The sequence below is a fragment of the Capricornis sumatraensis genome, chromosome 3 (genome assembly GCF_032405125.1).
Source record: "Capricornis sumatraensis isolate serow.1 chromosome 3, serow.2, whole genome shotgun sequence".
In the NCBI taxonomy this organism is placed as follows: Eukaryota; Metazoa; Chordata; class Mammalia; order Artiodactyla; family Bovidae; genus Capricornis; species Capricornis sumatraensis.
In genome coordinates, this window is record NC_091071.1 from 156935057 (window position 1) to 156959848 (window position 24792).

Here is a 24792-nt window from a genome sequence, read left to right on the forward strand (position 1 = left end):
AAGATTGCCGGGAGACATATCAATCACCTCACATATGCAGATGACACCACCCTTATGGCGGAAAGTGAAGAGGAACTCAAAAGCCTCTTGATGAAAGTGAAAGAGGAGAGTGAAAAAGTTGGCTTAAAGCTCAACATTCAGAAAACGTAGATCATGGCATCCGGTCCCATCACTTCATGGGAAATAGATGGGGAAACAGTGGAAACAGTGTCAGACTTTATTTTTGGGGCCTCCAAAATCACTGCAGATAGTGACTGCAGCCATGAAATTAAAGGATGCTTACTCCTTGGAAGAAAAGTTATGACCAACCTAGATAGTATATTGAAAAGCAGAGACATTACTTTGCTGACTAAGGTTCTTCTAGCCAAGGCTATGGTTTTTCCTGTGGTCATGTGTGGATGTGAGAGTTGGACTGTGAAGAAGGCTGAGCGCCAAAGAATTGATGCTTTTGAACTGTGGTGTTGGAGAAGACTCTTGAGAGTCCCTTGGACTGCAAGGAGATCCAGCCAGTCCATTCTGAAGGAGATCAGCCCTGGGATTTCTTTGGAAGGAATGATGCTAAAGCTGAAGCTCCAGTACTTTGGCCACCTCATGCGAACAGTTGACTCATTGGAAAAGACTCTGATGCTGGGAGGGATTGGGGGCAGGAGGAGAAGGGGACGACCGAGGATGACATGGCTGGATGGCATCACGGACTCGATGGATGTGAGTCTGAGTGAACTCCGGGAGATGGTGATGGACAGAGAGGCCTGGCATGCTGCAATTCATGGAGTCGCAAAGAGTCGGAGACGACTGAGCGACTGAACTGAACTGAATTCTTATAAAGGAGTTTCTAAGCCCCTCTGTTTTTTGAAACTGCATGGAGACTAGAGGCATTCTAGAGACACAGTTAGTATTATTTTATGAGTATTTCTGGCCCCTCTTTCCCACTGCTGTCTTTCTTGCTTGGTTCAGATCACTGCTCACCTGACTCCACCCTGTATCTCCTTTCTCTGCCTTACTTGTCCTTCATTGGAGTGATCAACAATGACATGCCAGATGTCTTCTCCATCATTGTCTTTCTCCAGAAACTAAAAGGTAAGCTCCATGAGGGCAGACACTTTTCTTAATTCACTAAAATGTCTCTAACACCTAAAGTACTGCCCAGTACCTAGTAAAATCCCAGTTAACTTTTGATAAATAAATAAATGAAAAAAAATATTTCAGGGGAACTCGTCTAGCCATGAAGAAGAATGGGTAAAACTCCAAATCACATATTTTGTGCTGGAAATCAGAGCACTGAACTTTCTAACATGAGCATTGTTCCTTTACATTACTGTCACAAACTTTCCAGAACTGAACATTTTGGATTTCAAATCTGAAAATTTAGAAAGTTCCAGAAGTTAGGCCAATTTACTCTATCAGGAACAAGCAACCAGCCCTATTTCTACTATAGCCCTGGGAAGTCCACTGGAACTCACTGCCGACCACTCGGTGAGACCAGGTAGCTGAGTTCTGTACATTTCTTCCATTAGTAACTGCCAAACACACTTTCTTGACTGATTTGGCTTCTCATTTAAGTCATATTATTTCGACTTGAAATTTCTCCAAAGGGTCATTTCAGACATTTCACTTCCTGAAATTATAGAGATTGTATATTTGAGGCCATTTGCAGCCCTGTTTTACCCACTGGAGACTGGGCACAGAAAGCTGGGCCAGGACTGAGATTTCATGTAGCCATATTTGGTTTAACCATATATTTAATCACCAAATCATATTTGGTTTAATCTGTATGATCTTCACAAGGAACATCTTGCTCATTTCCCCATGGCCAGGACTTATGGAAGCCGGTCTGCAAAATAGCAATTGTATTTTGTTTGTCATTCCTGTATTTTCTTGGGAAAGCATGGCCTGGGGTTATTTTTGCATGGAGTGGCAGGCCTGACTTAAATCTCCACATATACTTCTTGTGGGTAGGGACTTCCTGCCACAAGCAAAAAGAGCAGGTCTCTAACAATTATTATGATAAAAAAACTTTCACATTGGGGATTTGAGGTTTGTTTTTTTTTTTTCCAGTTATTCTGACAGGGAGGCCTGGCATGCTGCGATTCATGGGGTCGCAAAGAGTCGGACACGACTGAGCGACTGAACTGAACGGAACTGAGGATACATTAGTGTCTCCCAGTAGGTCAGCGCTCTCTCCCTTTTTTTCTCCTCTAAGGTTTAAAAGTCACCTCTCGAAAGTCACATCTGCAAATTACCAGTATTTGGGAAATGTCTCTGAAAAAAAAATTTTATGTTTTAATCCCCCCTAAAAGAAAAAGAATGACCTTATTTTCACTCCTTGTCCTAGTACAAAAACTCAGCCTAAGTAAATGCTGGTCTTCACCCTGGTGGGATCAGAGAGGTTATTGCGGGGGGCCATCTCAAGGTAGCTGTGACTGAAAAATTTAGGCAGGCAAATTATTGAAAAGCCCGGAAATACTCAGCTCCCTTCCTCTAGGCAAGCAGGATCAGAGATGTGGGGGTGGGGGGGGTGAGGGGGTGGGGAGGGGAGGGGGCTAGGGGATGAGATCAGCTTTCCTGAATAGAGATCCAATTAAAATAATGGTGGATTTAAATAATAGGGGGTTCATTTGCTCCCACTAGATGGAGTCTGCCAGAAACTGCAAGGCTGAGGTTTGCATTTATAAGAAACCTGGGAGAGGGAGTGCTGATGGTTGCTTCCACTAAAAGAAGCCGTGCTTCCTGGAATAGGAAGTGTGGGCATCCCTTGGGACTGAAAGGTCCAGGGACCTCCTCTGCTCATTAGCCCAGAGAAAGAAGTCATAGGCCGAGGGAATGGTCTTGCCGTGTGGCCGTGATCAGAGAAACCTCCCAACCTTTGGGGGTTGTGCCTTGGGGAAAATGGCGGTGAATGGCCACGGAGGCTTTTAAAAGGTATGCGAGTAAAATGCTTCAATGTTGGCAACAGCTCAAGGTGGTGAGAGGGGGCATATACGAGTGTGGCGATGAGGTAGACTTCCTCTGCCACCATATCCCACAGATGCTGCAGCGGAGTGATCCAAAGACTCAAAAAGGAGAGAAGGGATGGGAGGATCAGCACCGAGCTCCTCCTACTCCCACCGGAAGTGTCTCTTTTCCTGTTCCCCAAAGTAGCCTAAAGGCAAAGAATGCTCAAGATAATCCACTTCTATTAGGTTGGCAGGCAGAAAATAATAAAAAAGAGTTTCAATTAGCCATGAACATGTTGTGTGTGTGTGTGTGTGTGTGTGTGTGTGTGTGTGTGTGGCCCTCTCTATGTGACTGAATGATCAAGAGAGACCCATAGAGCAGCTGAGAAGATAAGATTACAGTATCGGACACTCTGGAAAGGTGAAATCACCTTCAGAGAATCCCAGATATTTATGAGGTTCTTCCTAAACAGAAAGGACAAGGTACAACTTCAGAAATTGCTCTAGCTCTCAAAACAGATACCACCCGCCAGCTGAAACCAAGGCTAGTACCCTGCAGCAGATACTGGAACTTTTATGTTGTTCTAAATTAAATTTGGAGCAAATCAGTGCATGCCACAAGTACTATTCTATTATGTGGGCTTACTTGCACTAAATCTGTGTTTATAAGAACATAAAATACATGTTGTTCCTGTCTTCAGATTTTATTATTGACCATGATTTCTAATATGTGCCCATCAACTGCCCTTTTAATCACTGTCAGTCATTCTCTTCTACTGCAGTCAGATTTAAAACAGCAATGATGATTTTCAAATAAGTCCCTTCCAGGGTTCAACTGTATTTAGGGCTAATTAAGAGTAAATAACTGTTTCCAGCAAGCAAGGCAGGATCCAAGCAAATCTTTGACAAATGCAATCTTCCCCTTAGAAGAGCATATTCTTGTCTGCTGCCAGTAAATATTTCCATTACAACCATAAGAAACTCTGCTTCCCACCCCCCCTCCAATTGAGAATGTCACACTGCTTTGATACAAGTGGAGAAAAATAAATACCAGTCAAGACCAGGAAGGAAAACGCAAGAAGCATTTAACTAAGAAAAATATATAATTCCCTGTTTCTTTCAGTATATCTCAGGTCCATTTGGTTGCAATCACAAGCTCTTAGCTCCCACTCAAGTCTGACATTTCCCCTAAATCTTCCCATCTCCCTCCACTCCCACACCCTCTGTGATACAATTCTTTCACTATAATTTGAAGGTTACAGTCAACTGCTCCAAGTCAAGGATGCAGAATGGATTAGATCGGACTTCCTGCATTACGAAGGTTCCTCTTGTTTTTGGTCTCCTGGGCTCTCCTGTAATTTCTGCCTGAAGGACTTGTTCAACTTTGCTTTGACTAGGCCTTTTGATTTCCCCTTTCCCCTAAAGATGAGAGTTACCATTACTTTGAAAATCATAGAGTTTAATGTTTCCTATATTTTCACATCCCATTGGAATTTTCAGTGATTGTTATGAATTTCTTCTAACTGGTTGAAGTTAAAATGAAACGTCTTCCCAGCCTGGGGGAGGAGAAAGGAGTGCACTGAGATGTACCTGAGGTCAGAAAAATTGGACTGGTGAGGAAAATAAACTTTGAACTATCTATGTGGAAATATAAGAAATATTTGTTTAATTTTTATTCTGATTTATAGAAATTTAAGAAAATTAGATTATGAAATATAGAGTTGAAACAAATTATCATGGCAAAGAAACAAGCAAGGGTATAGTTTTTTAAAAATGCAAACACACATCTTTATTAACCACTAGAACAAAATGATCCTCTACTCAATAGCAATATGTATTGATAAATGAGACAATCACAGATACTTGCCAGCAGTGGCCCATTCTGGAAACTATAAAGAAGAGATGGAGAGCTAAGAGAAATTATTCAGTGAGGAACAGAGTAAACACTATTGTTTCTTGGCATGTAAGAAAACCAAAAATTATAGACATTTGAAGAAGTACAGTTAGTTGTTTAGAGTAGTATATTTGTTTGGTAGTGATATGACAAAATATCACAGGATAGGTGGCTTAAACAAAATAAGCTCACAGTTCTAGAGGCTGGAAGTCCAAGATAAAAGTGCTGGCAGGTGTGGTTTCTCTTGAGGCCTCTCTCCCTGACTTACCAACAGTTGCTGTCTTGCCGTGTTTTCACATGGTCTTTCCTTGGTGTGCTCACAACTGTGGTATCTCTCTGTGTACACAGATTTCCTTTGTTTACCAGTCAGACTGGCCTTCCCTGGTGGCTCAGCTGGTAAAGAATCCACCCGCAATGTGGGAAACCTGGGTTGGGAAGATCCCCTGGAGAAGGGAAAGGCTATACAATCCAGTATTCTGGCCTGGAGAATTCCATGGACTGTATAGTCCATGGGGTAACAAAGAGTCGGACACAACAGAGTGACCTTCACTCACCAGTCAGATTGGATTGGTTACCACTCTAAAGACCTCATTTTAATTTTCCTCTTTCAAGTTTCCATTTCCAAATATAATTACGTTCTGATTACTGGGGATTAAGGCTTCTATGTTGGAGAAGGCAATGGCACCCCACTCCAGTACTCTTGCCTGGAAAATCCTACGGACGGAGGAGCCTGGTAGGCTGTAGTCCATGGGGTCGCTAGGTGTTGGACACAACTAAGTGACTTCACTTTCACTTTTCACTTTCATGCATTGAAGAAGGAAATGGCAACCCATTCCAGTGTTCTTGCTTGGAGAATCCCAGGGACGGGGGAGCCTGGTGGGCTGCCGTCTTTGGGGTCGCACAGAGTCAGACACGACTGAAGTGACTTAGCAGCAGCAGCAGCAGCAGCAGCAGCAGCAGCAGGGCTTCTATATACAAAGTTTGGAGGGATACATTCAGTCCATAACAGATGAGAAGGCATTTTTAACAGCAGTTGAAGTCATCAGGGCTCTGCTGGAGGTCAGGGTGGGAAACAAACAGAATGCAGTATTGGACAATTAACTGGGTCCCGCTTCCCTCCAATGTCAAAAAGGAAACATCAAGTTTTTCATTAGCTGAGTGATCATCTTCTTTTTTTTTTTTTTCTGATTGGGAGTAAACTAGGCCATATGGAATGTACAAAGATTACAAAAGCATGTGTAACACTTTATTAGAAATTTAATTCAAAACAACTTCCATCTGTAAGGTTTGATAATCATAAAGCACAGATTACATTTAAAAGGTATACAATGGTTTTAAACATGGCAAGGGTCAGAGTAAAACTTTTGATGATGGGAGAATAAAAATGACAAAAAAATTAGGACACAGTGCCCAGAGTAATGCTTTTTAAACTGTTCAAAAAATAGAATTCCTTCACAGACTTAGAGAATGAACTTATGGTTGCCAGGGGGAAGTATGGGGGGCAAGGAATAGTTAAGGAGTTTGGGATGGACATGCACACACTGCTATATTTAAAATGGATAACCAACAGAAAACTATTGTAAGCAGAGGGAACTCTGCTCAATGTTATGTGGCAGCCTGGATGGGAGGGGAGTTTGGAGGAGAATGGATACATGTTTATGTATGACTGAGTCCCTTCACTGATCACCTGAAACTATCACAATGTTTGCTGATCAGCTATACTTCAATACAAAATAAAAAGTTTTTTTAAAATGTAAGTCTTACATCTAGGAGAGTGAATCTCTGGCTGGAAGAGGAGAAGGAAATGGATAACTGTGTTTTATCACTAAAACGTGTTGAAACTTTATATTCTCTTCTATATTTCTTACTGAAAACAATGCTACTCTTGTCCCCCCAACTCTTCAAGATAATTCATGTCCCAACAAGATATATCACTTTTGTTGTGTAGCTTTGCCTGACCCCTTACAGTTCCATACTGGAATTATTTGTGCCCTAGTTTGAGAACCCAGACCATAGGGTCTTAATTGCCGTCTCAAAGCACAAAGTAGCCCTTTGGACAGAAGGTTTGACACACGTCTTCACTAAGTTTTAACCACCAAACTTGCTCCAGGCATACTTTGAGTAAAATTTAGTGTCCAGGACAGACAAAAAACAGAATCTCTCTTTCTCATCTTAAGGCAGCCTCTCTGCAAATCTCCCTGATCACTCCAAGAGCTCCTACTTTTTTTTTTTTGTAGTTAATATATGTTGAATGGAAAAACTGCACAATGTGAGAGTTCAAGTTAAGTTTTATTTGGGGAAGAATGAAGACTCTAGCCTGGAAGGCATCATTTTAGACATTTTTGAGAAATCGCTTCAAAGAGGTAGAGGGAAAAGTTGATACATATGAGATTTTGGTGAAGGGGGAGTACTTGGTATCAAGCATACATTTTTGCAGAAGGTTGATATTATTCTTGTGAAGTTTACTGGTAGTCCTGAGAGGCAGACATTACCATGAATGAGGTCAGTGCTTTTTTAGATATGAGAAGATGCAGGAATTGAATTCATAAAATCTCCTGAAAATATCTAAATATCTGAAGACCTATTATGCCAGTTTTCCCAGAGCACAGTGCCTCCTTCCTGATCTCCACCCTGAACTCCTTTCAGTTCAGTTCAGTTCAGTTCAGTCACTCAGTCGTGTCCGACTCTTTGCCATGAACTGCAGCATGCCGGGCCTCCCTGTCCATCACCAACTCTCAGAGTTCACCCAAACTCATGTCCATCGATTCGATGATTCCATCTAGCCATCTCATCCTTGGTCGTCCCCTTCTCCTCCTGCCCCCAATTCCTCCCAGCATCAGAGTCTTTTCCAATGAGTCAATTCTTCTCATGAGGCAGCCAAAGTACTGGAGTTTCAGCTTTAGCATCATTCCTTCCAAAGAACATCCAGGACTGATCTCCTTTAGAATGGACTAGTTGGATCTCTTTGCAGTCCAAGGGGCTCTCAAAAGTCTTCTCCAACACCACACTTCAAAAGCATCAATTCTTTGGCGCTCAGCTTTCTTCACAGTCCAACTCTCACATCATACATGACCACAGGAAAAACCATAGCCTTGACTAGATGGACCTTTGTTGGCAAAGTAATGTCTCTGCTTTTTAATATTCTATCGAGGTTGGTCATAATTTTTCTTCCAAGGAGTAAGCATCTTTTAATTTCATGGCTGCAGTCACCATCTGCAGTGATTTTGGAGCCCAAAACAATAAAGTCTGACACTGTTTCCACTGTTTCCCCATCTATTTCCCATGAAGTGATGGTACCAAATGCCATGATCTTTGTTTTCTGAATGTTGAGCTTTAGGCCAACTTTTTCACTCTCCTCTTTCACTTTCATCAAGAGGCTTTTTAGCTTCTCTTCACTTTCTGCCATAAGGGTGGTGTCATCTGCATATCTGAGGTGATTGAGATTTCTCCCGGCAATCTTGATTCCAGCTTGTGCTTCTTCCAGCCCAGCGTTTCTCATGCAGTACTCTGCATAGAAGTTAAATAAGCAGGGTGACAATATACAGCCTTGACATACTCCTTTTCCTGTTTGGAACCAGTCTGTTGTTCCATGTCCAGTTCTAACTGTTGCTTCCTGACCTGCATATAGGTTTCTCAAGAGGCAGGTCAAGTGGTCTGGTATTCCCATCTCTTTCAGAATTTTCCACAGTTTATTGTGAGTCACACAGTCAAAGGCTTTGGCATAGTCAATTAAAGCAGAAATAGATGTTTTTCTGGAACTCTCTTGCTTTTTCCATGATCCAGCAAATGTTGGCAATCTGATCTCTGGTTCCTCTGCCTTTTCTAAAACCAGCTTGAACATCTGCAAGTTCACGGTTCATGTATTGCTGAAGCCTGGCTTGGAGAGTTTTGAGCATTACTTTACTAGCATATGAACTCCTTTCAGGGAGTGTTAAAGATCAGAGGCTGCAGCAGCTCATGATTTAATCCTTGGAGAGGTGGATGGTAAGTGCCAATTTTTAGTTGGAATGTAACAGTTATCTATTTCTACAATTATGCTACATAAGACCCCACAAAATCTCAGCAGCAAGAAATTAAACATTGATTTTCACTCCTGACTCTGAGTTGGCTGAGCAGTTCTGCTGATCTTGGCTGGGCTTGGCTAGGCAGTTCTTATCTTGGCTGGGGGTCACTTACATATCTGGCAATCAACTAAAATTTTTAGTTAATGCAAGGAGGTCTTGGCTAGGGTGACTGGCTTTGCTTCACGGTCTTTTTCATCCTCCAAGAAGCTAGCCCAGGCTTGTTCTCATGGTTCACGCAAGAAAGAGTATGAAAGACCCCAGAAGGCCCCGGTATGGAGGTGAGGCCTCATTTTATTGGCCAGAGTAAGACAAAAGGGAAGCTCAGATTCAAGGGATGGGAGGATAGATTATACATTTGATAGGAGAAATGACAAAGTCACATGGCAAAGAGCAAGAGAGATTCATGGAGGGTGGGAAAATTGAGACATTTTATCAATCAATTTACCACAAGGAGGCATTCTTTTCTTTTTTTAAATTTATTTATTTATTTGTCTGCCCCAGTCTTAGTTGCTGCATGTGGGATCCAGTTTCTTTCCCTTGAATCAAACCTGGGCCCCCTCAGCTGGGAGAGTAGAGTCCAAGCCACACACCAGGGAAGTCCCCACAAGGAAGCATTCTGAGTCACTTTTTTAATAAGCAAAACTCTGTGTTCAAATACTCTTTTCCCACACTGCTTACTTACAGAATCCAGGGATTCCTACTGAAACCTGAAATGGAATATTGATATGAAAAGATTTTAAGCCCTACTTCAACATCAGTTTTAGCCACTTACACATTCTTTTTGTTGGGAGAAGGTGGGGAAGTGTATATCTTCCCTAATAATGACTTTTCTGAAGTCTGGTGGTTGATTGGTGATGAGCTTGCTCAGTCCTTGATAGAAGTGAGATAGAGTCATGATAAATTTATTAATTTGTAACAATCTGGCATCTGTTTGAGCAAAAACTTCAATCATGCAGAGAAAGAAGATAGTCAAAAATGTGGAGGAGAAAAAATATGTAAGTTGGTATTGCTTAAATGTATAGAGGAAAAATAAATTCTATTTTTGAAGCCAGTTCAAGAAATTTCAGTAATTATAAGCCAGATTTATAGCCCATAAAATGTAGTTTTTTCACAGAGTCACATCTCACAGTCAAAAGAGAATATATGAGAAGCTTAGCCCTTCATTTTTAAAGTGTATATCATTTTCCTGCTCAGATATTTGTTGTTCAGTCACTAAGTCATGTCCAACTCTTTGCAACCCCATGAACTGCAGCACACATGGCTTCCCTGTCCTACACTATCTCCTGGAGTTTGCTCAAATTCATGTCCATTAGGTCAGTGATGCTATCTAACCATCTCATCCTCTGTCTCCCCCTTCTCCTCTTGCCCTTAATCTTTCCCAGCATCAGCATCTTTTCTAAAGAGTCGACTCTTCACATCAGGTGGCCAAAGAATTGGAACTTCAGCTTTACCATTAGTCCTTCCAGAGAATATTCAGGGTTGATTTCCTTTGGGATTGACTGGTTTGATCACATTGCTGTCCAAGGACTCTCAAGACTCCTCCAGCACCACAATTTGGAAACATCAGTTTTTGTTGCTCACCCTTCTTTAAGGTCTAACTCTCAGATATTCTCTTTTTCTGTGACTCAAGATGAATGTGAGGGAAGAAAGAGGACTCACATAGTTTCAGGAAGAGCCATGCAAGGTGAACTTTAGAGTCTAGCGTGAAGAGACATGGGAGCTATACAGATTGGGCACTGTGATAGGCTGACTACCTCATTTCATCTCCACCATAATATTGGGGGATAAGCATTAACAGCCCTTGATTTTATAGATGTGATCTTCCCAGGTGGCTCAGTGGTGAAGAACCTGCCTGCAATGCAGTAAACTTGGGTTCGAACCCTGGGTTGGGAAGTTCCCCTGGAGAAGGGAATGACAACTCACTCCAGTATGCTTGCCTGGAGATCCCATGGACAGAGGAGTCTGGCGGGCTGCCGTCCATGGGGTCACAAAGAGTTGGACACACATGCGGAAGCTGAGGTTCAGAAAAGACTGACAACTTGCCCAAATTCACACAACTAGTGAGAGCAAAAGCCAAGAATTGAACCCTCGTCTGCAGATTTCTTTCTTTTTTATTTTTCTGGTTGATTTTCCCAGTATAACTTCCATCTTGAAGGACCTCACTTTTGCAATTTGAAAATTTAAAAAGCACCAGGGTGGTTTTTGTGGCTTCCCAGGTAACTCAGTGGTAAAGAATCCACCTGCCAATGCAGGAGACACAAGAGACCCAGGTTTGATCCTTGGGTTAGGAGATCCCCTGGAGAAGGGAATGGCAACTCACTCCAGTATTCTTGCCTGGAAAATTCCATGGACAGAGAAGCCTGGTATACTATAGGCCATGGGGTTGCAAAGAGTTGGATTCAACTGAGCACACACCCTCAAGAATGTAAAGCTGGTTTTTGTTCTTTGGGAATTTTTTTTTTCCTCAAAGAGCAAGAAAACCTATTTAATGCCACATGAATGATTACCTGCTGTTTTGTTCAGGGTCTTCCCTGGAGTGATCTTTGAAAACTGAAGGCAAAGAGACTGATCCTCAGGGGAAGAGTCGGCAGAAATGATAAACACAAGCGATGAAGCCCCCCCAGAGTTTACAAATTTGAGAAAGATCTTTGCTCCAGGTCAGAGAAGAGTGACATTAGACGTAGGCCCAGGGCTCTGTTGCCAGAGTCGCCCCCTGCCAGCATGGTGAGGTAATTCTTGGGAACACCAGGACTCATTCATCCCACATGCATTCTCAGACACTTAGGGTAAACAATTTTCAGATGCATTTCCTGTTAGCTTTAAAAATTTTTAATGGTACTCATCAAATAGTATTTGAAAATTCCCTTTTTGTGTTTCTTTTAAAAAGCACTTTCTTTTGCAAGAGGTTTCCTGGATGTGATATCATCTTAATTATTCCTTGACCGATTTTATCACCAACCACTTCAAATCTGGACAATTTACTCAGCTTTACTAGGTGGTTAGGGTCACCATGGGACTGTCCAACATAGCGAGGACAGGAAAGTTTCAACTTCATGGTTCTACAGTTGAAGAAATGCGTGACCTGTCAACATTTACCACAAAGCTCGGAGACAGAAATAATTGGTTGTGGAGTTATGAAGAATATTTATATAGTGAAGAAATATCTAAATATTTACAAGAAAATATGTGACTGGAAATGTGAAGGGAAATAATGAACTGACAGCTCATTCTTACTCTGAGCTCTTTAGAGAAAACTTCATAATCGCTGCAAATGTTGACACCTCCAAAATTCTCTCTTGGTTCCGAGTAGAGTTCAGAGTTTAGCCCTTTCCATTTTTTTGATCTGGCCTTTCTAGATGATTCTCAACCAGAGGAAGCACTCCAGCCCCTCTCTAGGCTTCCCATAGAGGGTATAGACAGAGAAGAAGTTGAACCCAGCTTTATACAGATCTGCTTTTCTATAAGATTCTTGCCTTAAAAATGAGAGAGAAATGTTAGCATTTTGCTGATAAATTGCTTGAGACGATGGTGAATCATTCCTAGAAAAGAATAAGGAAATAAACATTCAATATTGAAAGCTTCCTTGGTGGCTTGGTGGTAAAGAATCCTCCTGCCAATGCAGGAGACTAGGGTTCAATCCCTGGGTTGGGAAGATCCCTGGAGAAGAAAATGGCAACTCATTCCAGTATTCTTAGTTGAGAGATCCCATGGACAGAGGAGCCTGGCAAGCTACAGTCCATGGGGTCACAAGAGTCAGACAGAACTTAGCAACTAAACAATAACAATTGAAGTTCAAAGCTATTGTTCTAGAACTTATTGTGAAAATGACATTTGCTATAGATAAAGTCTACTTAATATGGCGGAGACTCCTATCGTGAGAATTGTTTCAGTCTCATGAAATATGGCTGTTGCTTTCTAAAGAACATGAGGCAGAGTTCAGCACCTCTGGCCATAGTGGCTAGTTACTGGTGTATGTATCCCAGGTTCTAGAATGCCACTTGGTCTAAAGCAAATACTGGCTGACCCCACCCATGGACAGGACTCAAAAGCCCTCAGCAGTCCATGGAGGTGCCACTCACAACCCTACCAGCATGAGGATGAGGAGGGCAAGCTACACTATCTAGGGATGGTCAAGGGATGGCTTAAGGAGATTTCCCTGGCAGTCCAGAGGTTGAGACTCCATGCTTCTACTGCAGGGGGCAGAGGTTCAATCCTTGGTCAGGAAACTAAGATCTCACAGTCTATGAGGTTCAGCCACAAAAAAGAAAGAAAGAAAGAAAGAAATGTATCATGTTTATGAGGCTTTGGGATCCTTAAAATCCCATGGACGGAGGAGCCTGGTAGGCTGTAGTCCATGGGGTCGCTAGGAGTCGGACACAACTAAGCGACTTCACTTTCACTTTTCACTTTCATGCATTGGGGAAGGAAATGGCAACCCACTCCAGTGTTCTTGCCTGCAGAATCCCAGGGACGGGGGAGCCTGGTGGGCTGCCGTCTATGGGGTCTCACAGAGTCAGACACGACTGAAGTGACTTAGCAGCAGCAGCAGCAGCCTGGTAGACCTGGAAATCAGCCCCCTCCTGACCTAACCTAATAAACCCAGGGCAAGATTACAAATGCATTGCTGTTTCACTGATGCAGGAGTAGGTAGAAAAGGAACAAGGCATGAGATCTTGGCAATCTTTAAGGTCAAATTGAAGTCAGCCCTGTAGCTGCCAAGTGACTGTTAATTGTCTGAGTTAGAAGAATATCACTTCCTTTCTGGATGTGAGGTTGATTTAGCTTCCTCGTCTGTCTCTTTATTGATCATCAGGGTTGATCTGGCTCACCTGGCTAGTGAGTCAACCCTAATGAGATTTCTCGATTCTGTAACGCCCTGTCCTTACCCAGACACATTCTTGTCTAACCCTGCCAGGATATGAGGCTATTCTTTCTCTTCCCACTCTCACTTCTATACAAAGGTTCCCCGAGATCAACCAGGGTCTTTGAGCCACATTTTGACTCTGAATGGCTATGACTTATTTTTATAATAAGGAGGAGGAGTGAGTTGCTACATGCTTTTCTAAAATTTGAAAGAAAACTTTCTTACCTAGAGGGCTGATAACTTGGGTTTCAGTTCCCCCTTTTGTTCTGAATACTCTCCTTAAGGAATAACCCAGAAAAACCATCCTTAGTCATCCACAATGAAATGTGTGAAAATCATAAACTTGTCTGGATTGCCTTGCTGGTGAGGACAGAACCAACAAGAAGTCAGTGACAGGCAACCATTGAAAGATAGTAACCCTTACCTTCAAGTAAACTTGAAAAGCTTGTTTTAGTTAATGTTAGAACAGAAGAGTGTCAGGGATAACACCAGAAAAAAATGGAATAAAAGAAACAGTACAGGTATGGGAGGCGGGATGCAGGGAAAAAAGAGTGAGTTTATGAAAGCTTGATATTATCATTTACATATTTTTTGATTTCCATATTTTTGTAAAATTCAATTCAACAGGTTTTGCTGTATGCTAGACAGTTTGCTAAACTCAGGAGAAAGAATTCATGAGTAACATCAAGTCTCTCTCCTAGAATCATCATGGTAAACATGGTCAACTTTCAATAAATGTCAGTTCTCGTTTTCCTTCTAGTGACAGAAATTCTAAATTAATGAATATTTATTGTGATTATTAACAGTTTAAAAAAAATAATGTACTGTGACAAAGATGGCTAGCTCTCCCCTGAAATACATTCTCATTTTCTTTGCCCAGATACCATTAATAGACGATAGTTCCCAGTCTCCTTTGCAAATGTGACCATGTGATTAAGTTCTAGCCAGTGGCATGTGATCAGAAGTAATCAGTTGCTATGATCAGAGTTACTTCTCAGCTAAGGATTTTAAGTAAGTGGCTGTGTCTTTTGCATGCCCAATTTTTTGGTTATCACAGCCTGTAAAATAGCTTGGTCTTTATCTATTTCACATGCTATAAATGACTAAATGGACATGAGTTTGAGCAACCTCCAGAAGTTGGTGATGGACATGGAAACGTGGCATGCTGCAGCCCATGGGGTCAGAAAGAGTGGGCATGACCAAGCAATTGAACTGAATTGACCAAAATGAGTGAGGTCATTTTCACTCTTCCGAGGTAAGACCCATCCTTGAAGAATTTTTATACAAGAGCATGGAAATGATCCAATTGGCTACAAGTAAAACTCAGCATTTATAAAATGAAGATCATGGCATCTAGTCCCATAGCTTCGTGGCAAATAGATGGGAGAAAAGTGGAAACAGTGACAGATTTTATTTCCTTGGGCTCCAAATTCAATATGGATGGTGACTACCACCATGAAATTAAAAGACATTTGCTTCTTGGAAGAAAAACTATGACAAACCTACAAAGCATATTAAATACCAGAGACATCACTTTCCCAACAAAGGTCCATATGGTTAAAGCTATGGTTTTTCCAGTAGTCATGTATGGATGTGAGAGTTGAACCATAAAGAAGTCTGAGCACCAAAGAATTGATACTTTTGAACTGTGGTGTTGGAGAAGGGTCTTGAGAGTCCCTTGGACAAGCAGATCAAACCAATCAATCTTAAATGAAATCTACCCTGAATATTCATTGGAAGGACTAATGCTGAGGCTGAAGCTCCAATACTTTAGCCTCTTGATATAAAGAGCCAACTCATTGGAAAAGATCCTCATGCTGGGAAAAACTGAAGCAAAAGGAGAAGAGGGCAGCAGAGGATGAGATGGTTGGATGGCATCACCAACTCAATGGACATGAGTGTGAGAAAACTCCAGGAGATAGTGAAGGTCAGAGAAATCTGGTGTGCTGCAATCCATGGGATCACAAAGAGTCAGACACAACTGAGTGACTGAACAACAAAATCTTCCTGGTGACAGGAAGGAGATGGTTTGCTGCAGGGCAAGACCATAGGGCAAGGACACCAGTCAGCAGGCTGTTGCAGGAATTCAGGTGAGAATGCTGTGAGCCACTGAGTGTGAGGAAAGGGGGATAATTAACTATTATATTTTTCAGCCTCACTTGCTAAGGCCTATGAAGGTGGATAGGGTTAGGAAATGTGTTTGTAACTCATGGACACAGTCATGAAAGAAGGCTTCTACTACTTTTCCACTCCCTGTCCTCCTCCAGCTCCACATCTCCTGACACTATATTTTCTATTTTCAAATATCAGGAGTGCATATACAAAGAAATCAATGTTAGTGAAAATTCCAGTTCCTATAATGGCTCTCTGGAGAAGGCAATGGCAACCCACTCCAGTACTCTTGCCTGGAGAATCCCATGGACGGAGGAGCCTGGTAGGCTACAGTCCGTGGGGTTGCTAGGAGTTGGACATGACTGAGCGACTTCGCATTCACTTTTCACTTTCATGCCTTGGAGAAGGATATGGCAACCCACTCCAGTATTCTTGCCTGGAGAATCCCAGGGACAGAGGAGCCTGTTGGGCTCCCGTCTATGGGGTCACACAGAGTCGGACATGACTGACGCGACTTAGCAAGCCAGCAAGCAATAATTGCTCTCCACATCCAAACCATATTCAAATACCACTAAAAACTATTTGTAAAAATGGCTTTAGTCAGCAACTCTGTGACAAACTGGTTGAAGGGATCTTACCAGAGAAAAATGTTAATAAATAGAAAGTACACAAAAAGAACACGTATAAGGCAGTTTCAGTCTAGGACTGGGGAGAGCAGAAAAGAAAAAGATAAGAAGGAAAATATTCACACACATAATTTATAAAATATTTTGTGATGAAAGGAAAATGTGTAATTTGCAATGAAACACAAATTGCAAAAGTTTTAGGAATCAGGTCCTGCATCAGAAAACAGCAAAGGGCACTGATGACCTAAGTCAGTGCCAGGACAGAGTAGAGATACATTTGTATCCTTGATCTTAACTAGGTAATTTATACCTTTACAGTAATCCACTAAAGCAAAGCCTGCCAGCACTGGCAGTCTGAACCTCAGAAACCGACCTTGGCTTTATAATGTTTTTCTGAGATGAAATTGGTGGGGGGTGCCTTTGCAAAAATTCAAAAATACCTTGTTTCCCAATAAGCAGTTTCAGCATCTTTCTTTCAACCTTACTTTCAGCTACACGAATACGCTCCAACCTTAGCTATCTCTAACACTCTTAGCACTTAATATTTGATTGATTTATGAATGTGGAATTAGCTATTCAAACTTTAAAGAACAACTCTAAGTCCAGTGTATAACTCTCTAACAAAATTGATTTAAGGAAGAAACAAACTATTTTGGCAGTCTGAAAGGTCTAGTTTTGACTATACAGAAAGGAAAATTTAAAAAAAGAAACCCACTTTTCTGTCTCATAGAAAAATGGTCTATTTTTTGAAGATAAAATGTACAGTCAGATTAAGGAAGAGAAATATCAGCCAATAGAAACAGCAATGAGAGTTAGTTACATATCCTGGAAAAATAAGATTGAGCCCAGCTATGTTGATATTACTCAGTAAGATTGGACACCAGAACTGGCAAGAACACTTCTTATTCAACTATTTTATGGAAATCCCATGAAAATAATTGAAAACAGAACCATTAAATTGCTTCACCAGAGAGAATGCACATTCCTTCTCTTCTACCTTCAACATTGTACAAATCTATATAAAGGGCTTGAAAGGAGAATATATTTAAAAAATCCTCAATATTTGGAACAGATATGGAAGTTAACTGTGATGAAAAGTTTTATAGAGCAGAATTTTCCCCACTGACTTTCTTCTCAGAATGGAATGAATATAGGCTACTGCTTCAAAACAGAAATGACTTTCAAAAGGAAATAAAAATTGAACCTGAGACTGTAACACATCTTCGCTATAGGATACATTTAAAGTAAATTAAATTAGTTGTGTTATTCACAATAACACAAAAATATATAAGCCAAAAGTGAAAATGGCAGAAATGTGGAGTCATTGTGTGACAGTGTAAGGTTTCATGCTGCTGCATATGCAACCATCTAAGGCTTAAGAATGCGGTCCTGATTCCTATGGACACAAGTTTGTCCCAGTTCCAGTTTCTACATTACGACTTTTTAAAGCTTGCTGTCACTTACTCACCTCTACCAACTCAGCTTGCATTGAATTTAGTGCTGAGTGATCACTACATTGGTCAGGACTAATTTATTAGCCTAAGTGAATGACGCACTGCGCAGTGATGCTGGTTTACCAGGGTGCTACATTACGGTGTGATCAGTAAACCTTTTGCTGTGTGTGTGTGTGTGTGTGTGTGTGTGTGTGTGTGTGTGTGTGCGCGCGCGCGCGCACGCGCTCAGTCACTCCGTCATGTCCAACTCTTTGCAAGCCCATAGACCATAGCCTGCCAGTTTCCTCCGTCCATGGAATTTTCCAGGCGAGAAGACTGAAACCAGCCTTAATATAGACACTAAGACTAAGCACCAAGAAAAGTTACAGCACTTTAATATTGTAATATCTAAGCATGGGCTTTAGGTAGGAGTACTTTGTTTTGTTATTTTTAAAATAATGAACCATTTATTTATTCCTGGATGACATAATCAAGTGCTTAAAACCAGTCAAAGGAACAATATTTCTGAGTTTAATCTTAAATCTTTCTTCCTAGCTGTGTGATTTTGATGATGATTTTTCAGTATACCTATGCCTTAGCTTTCATCACATTTCACATGAATTAAGTGTATTAATATATACAAAGCAATTGTAAGAGTGCTTAATCCTTTATAAGGACTAAAAGGAATTGACTCATTATCCTGTTTTGCTTTTATTTTAATCTACTGCCTATTATATTCACTAATATCAGCTCCTTAACATAAACTATTCTATGACACCACTAATTGCTCTAAGGATTAATTTTAAAAAATAAATTGCCAAAAGAAACATTTTATAATTATATATAAGCATATGTATTGAAATATGTTTAAATATTTTGAATTCAAATAACTACATAATAGGGACTACTAGCACTTCTGTGGAGAAGGCAATGGCCCCCCCTCCAGTCCTCTTGCCTGGAAAATCCCATGGACGGAGGAGCCTGGAAGGCTGCAGTCCATGGGGTCGCTGAGGGTCGGACATGACTGAGCGACTTCACTTTCGCTTTTCACTTTCATGCGTTGGAGAAGGAAATGGCAACCCACTCCAGTGTCCTTGCCTGAAGAATCCCAGGGATCGGGGAGCCTGGTGGGCTGCCGTCTATGGGGTCACACAGAGTCGGACGCGACTGAAGTGACTTAGCAGCAGCAGCACTTCTGTATTTAAAGAGCTTCTACAGAAAGGTTTCTATGATAACTTTCATTTTGTCTTTTAAGTTTCAGGCATTATGTCAGAGATCACCCATTTATGAAGTAGAGAAGTCACTTTGGCCCATTAGAAAGCTCTGCTGTGAGTTCCTTTAAAACAAGAAGTGATTTATGATTGATATAGCCATATCATCTCTATCACAGTGGAATAATTAAATCAGATGTTTGGGATTAAACATGTCTCATAAATAAATGGCAAACATTATTCAGATAATGGATTTGGTTCCATTCTAAAACTGCTTCTTACATATATTGACCATTCACTGACTTTAAAAAAAAAAATCCCTTTTTCCTCTAATATTGCTGCTTCTATTCATTTGCTTCTCCTTCTGGAAAATAAAGCTCCATTACAATAATTGTTTCTTAAGAAAATCAAAACCTATTGTTACAATTATCAGCTTGTACCAGCAATACTGACTGAACATTAAAAACAACAAAACAACAGAGATGTTGACATGATCTCCAAACAGACTTGAATGTTAATATAAAATGGGCTTCTCTGATAGTTCGGTGGGTAAAGAATCTGCCTGCAATGTGGCAGACCCCGGTTCGATTCCTGGGTGAGGAAGATCTGCTGGAGAAGGAATAGGCTCCCCACTCCAGTATTCTGGAGTTTCCAGTATTCCATCCAGTTTGCTGCAAATGGCATTATTTCATTCTATTTCATAGCTGAGTAATATTCCATTGTATCCATATACCATATCTTTATGCATTCATCTATTGGTGGGTATTTAGCTTGCTTCTGCGTCTTGGCTATTGTGAATGGTGCTACTATGAATATTGGGGTGCATGTATGTCTTCAAATTAGTTTTCTCTGGGTATATGTCTAACAATGGGATTGCAGGATCCTAGGGTATTGCACCAATGTACATTTCTACCAAGAGTGTGGGATGGTTCCATTTTCTCCACACCCTCTCCAGGATTTGTTAGTTATATACCTTTTGAAAATGTGTTTATTTATTTATTTGTGCTGTACTGGGTCTTTGATGCTGTGCACAGGCTTTCTCCAGTTGCAGCAAGCAGGGGCTACTTTCTAGTTTCAGCGCACCATCTTCCCCTTGCAGTGCTTGTCTTGTTGCAGAGTGCAGGCTCTAGAGCACACAGGCTTCGATAGTTACGGCTCATGGGCTCTAGACTGTGGGTTCAGTAGTTGAGGTGCACAGGCTTGGTTGCCTCGCAACATGTGGAATCTTCCCAAACCCATGTCCCCTGCATTGGCAGGCAGGTTCTTAACCGCTGGACCGCTAAGGGAAGTCCTGTTATTTATATACTTTTTAATGATGGCCATTCTGACTGGTGTGAGGTGATACCTCATTGTGGTTTAGATTTGCATTTCTCTTGTAATTAGAGATATTGAACATCTCTTCATGTGCCTTTTGGTCATCTGTATGTCTTCTTTGCAGAAATGTCTATTTAGATGTTCTGTTCATTTTTTTGTTGTTGGGTTGTTTGGATTTTTGATATTGAGTTGTAAGAAAGCCCCCTTCCTGGCTTGAGAAGGTCCCTTCTTGCTGTGTCTTTATATAATACAAACAGAGTGATCTCTCTCTTTTATAAGGAGAGCCCCAACCTCATGACCTCACTTGACCCTAATTACCTGCCAAATGCTCCATCTCCAAATACCATCACATTGGGCATTTGGGCTTTCAACCCATGAATTTTGGGGTACACAATTCAGTCCATGACACTAAATTTTCTGGGAGAGGGCAATAACTAATCTTCTATGAATCTCATCAGTATCTTTCTCATCTCAGACACTGTAATTTTTATTTCCAAAAGTTTGATTTGTACCTTTTTAAATGTCTTATGTCTTTGTATCTTCCAGGTGCAATCTTTTCTCTAGTTTCTTGAACATGTAGAATACAGACATAATAACCCTGCCATCTGGTTGCTTCCAGGTTGAGATAAAATTTTTAATTTTTTTGTCATTAAGGTTCTATTTTCTTGCTACTTAGCATTCCTTAATTAATGAATAAAAATTGTGATTTTTAACTTTTTGGGTGCTGGATGTTTTTATCTTCCCATAAATATTTTTGAACGTTGGTCTGAAACATAGTTCCTGTACTTGAAGGCAGTTTTTAGACGTCTCTAGTGACCCAGTGGCTGGGACTCGGCACTCTCAACATGAGGGTCCTGGGTTCTATCCCTGGTCTGGGCACTAGATCCCACATGCCATAACTAAAGATCCCACATGCCACAACTGAGACCTAGTGCAGCCAAATAAATTAATTAGAAACAGTTTCTTATCCTTTCAGATCTTGCTTTTAAATTTCATCATGTAGGTCCAGAGCAATGGTCAGTGCACCTCTCACTTTCCCCTGCCATTGAGGGCTCATCTTACCCAGTCCTTTCACCGAGGCACAGCCTTCCAAGCACTCTACCTAACTCTCCATGAACGATATGAGGTTTTCCACCATTGCTTGTGGGAACATGAGAGCAAGCCAGTGTTTGCTCTGTCGCTTGTTGCCAGCTCTTTGTCTGGGCTCAGGTAATCTGCTCTCATGAATGGCCTGACTCAGCTGAAGGCTCAGGGGGCCCCTCAGTGGATCTCCAGAGCTCTCCCCTGCTGCTCTCTCATTTCTAGGACTCTTCTGCAAACTCTGGCCGTGTTGGCCTCCTCAGACTCCTATCTCTGGTTTCTCAATTCCAGTAGATCGTTGACATCCACCTTAGTTTCCCTTCCTGTCCTGCTTCCTGAAACCTCTATCCATGCAGTAACCTGGGGTCATCACAGGCCTTGCCTCTTTTCTTTCCCATTTCCTAGGATCACGCTATTTATTATCTGATGTCTAAAGTCTTAAAATGTTTGGTTTCATGTACTTCTTCCAGTATTTTAGTTGTTCCAGGTTGGAGTGTAAATCCAGTTCCTGTCCCTCCATTTTGCCTGGGAATACCCTTTTTATTGATTTTTAAATTCCTTATGTGTTAAGAATCTCAACATTTTCTCTCTCATATAATGTGAAGTGGAAGCTATATTTAACTCAGTCTTTGCAGAGTTAGTCCTGAAGCCCAGGTCAAAAGAAAGAAAACCAAGAAAGCATAAAACTCATACAGGTCTAAATTCTGAGCTAGACAAAAGCCAAATTGATTCTCTGATCAGGAGGTTGTATAGTAGTGATATGTCACATGCTCAACTGGATAGCCCTGTAAAGGAGACTGATAAATGTACACCTAGAGACAAATTCTCCTGGAAAAGGACCAGATCTATATGTTCAAGCAAAGTGAGAACAAAATAAAAACAGCTAAATAGGAAGAATATTCCTTTTAACTATTTAACATTTCTTTATCTAACAAACGTATGGTAAGCACTTACTATGCACCTAGGGCTTTTCTAGACATAATTAATATCATTTTATGCTAAATATGAATTATAAAATAAACTTAACACTTGCAGAAATTAAGGTAAATCACTAACACATCCTAAATTTCCCTACCAGTTTAGGAGGTTGTAAGTACCAGGAGATATTTCAACCTTCTGAAGCACAGATGTTTTTTAAAGTGAAACAGCATTTGTTTTTAATGGAAGTATAAAATACAATATTATATAATAGCAGGTGTATAATATACTGATATACAATGTTTAAGGGTTATGCTCCATTTATAGTTATTATAAGAAATAGTTTCCCCATGTTGCATGATATATCTTTGTAGTTTGTTTTATGCTTAATTGTTCGAACCTCTTAATTCCCCACCTCTATGTTGCCCCTCTTGCATCTCCCCACTGGTAACCATGAGTTTGACCACTGTATCTGTGAATCTGCTTCTTTTGTGTTATATTCAATAGTTTTTTCTATTTTTTAGATTCCACACACAAGTGATATCATACAGTATTCATCTTTCTCTTTCCGACTTATTTCACTTAACATACTACCCTCCAAGTCCATCCATGTTGCCACAAATGGCACAATTACAGGTTGATTTTTAAGTGCTGTTTGCCCTGAAAAGTTGAAGAAAAAGCATGAGCAGATTTTTTAATGAGATCAAATGAGAGTTTATTGCAATTTTGTCACCCAAATATCAATAGGAATTGGCTTAATAAAAGAATTGTATGGAAATATTAGACCACTAGTAAATTATATACAATATTAGTGTATCAGATATTTGAGTAAAGAAATAGTAATTCTTACAGATATAGAGAGAGGGAAGGGGGAGAAGCAATGTCTGTGACCCCTGAAGAGGAAAAATTAAGCTACAAGCATATATTATACAACATGGGAAATATAGCCAGTATTTTATAATAACTATAAATAGAGTATAACCTTTAAAAATTGTGGATCACCATATTATACACCTGTCACCTATATTGTACAGCAACTATTCTTCAATTGAAAATTATCCAAGAAATTCAGTTCTTCAAAGATAGCTAATGCTGACACAAATATCCACGATGAATTGTTCAAAAGTGTAAGTTATGACATTTCTAATGTTACAGATGATATAACATAGGATTTAAAACTGTCCTAAAACTGCATGTTTAGATTATTCATTAGAAAACACTTAAGATTCAGTATGAAATCCCAAAATAAAGGCAGATACCCCAGATTTAACCAGATGATGTCCATTGTTAACCTAACACAATCAGGATAGCCACATAACAGTATCCATTATAGCCAATTAATTAATCCACTACAATTAATAATACAAGTTATTTATTAATAGCTCTTTATTTTAGACTAATTGTAGGATTACAAAAAAAATGCAAAGACAATACAGAGAGCTCTCATATACTCTCCCCACCCTTACATATACACAATAGTTTCTCTTAATGATAGAATTTTACACAAATGACTATGGAACACTGTCAAAACTGAAAAACCAACACTGGCACATTGTTATCAAACTAAACTCCAGTTGTGTGAATAACTGAAAACCTCTTCAAATAATGAGGGTAAACATGTCTTTTTTTAAGGAAAAAAAATATCATTTTTGCTAATCAATAATACTCAAGTTTTAGAGATGTGCTGTAGCTCTGTCATACTGCTCATGGAGTTCTCAAGGCAAGAATACTGAAGTGGTTTGCTATTCCCTTCTCCAGTGGACCACGTTTTGTCAGAACTCTCTACTATGACCTGTCCATCTTGGGTGGCCCTACATGGCATGGCTGAGTTTCATTGAGTCAGACAAGGCTGTGGTTCATGTGATTTGATTGGTTGGTTTTCATGTGATTGTGGATTCAGTCTGTCCGCCCTCTGCTGCCTTCTCTCAGCACCTATTGTCTTACTGGGGTTTCTCTTACCTTGGACGTGGAGGAGAGGTATCTCCTCTTGGCCGCTCACCACTCCAGCGATGAAAATGAAAAAGGAGCGTGAAAAAGTTGGCTTAAAGCTCAACATCCAGAAAACGAAGATCATGGCATCTGGTCCCATCATTTCATGGCAAATAGATGGGGAAACAGTGGCTGACTTTATTTGGGGGGGCTCCAAAATCACTGCAGATGGTGACTGCAGCCATGAAATTAAAAGACACTTACTCCTTGGAAGGAAAGTTATGACCAACCTAGACAGCATATTAAAAAGCAGAGACATTACTTTGCCAACAAAGGTCCATCTTGTCAAGGCTATGGTTTTTCCAGTGGTCATGCATGGATGTGAGAGTTGGACTATAAAGCAAGCTGAGCACT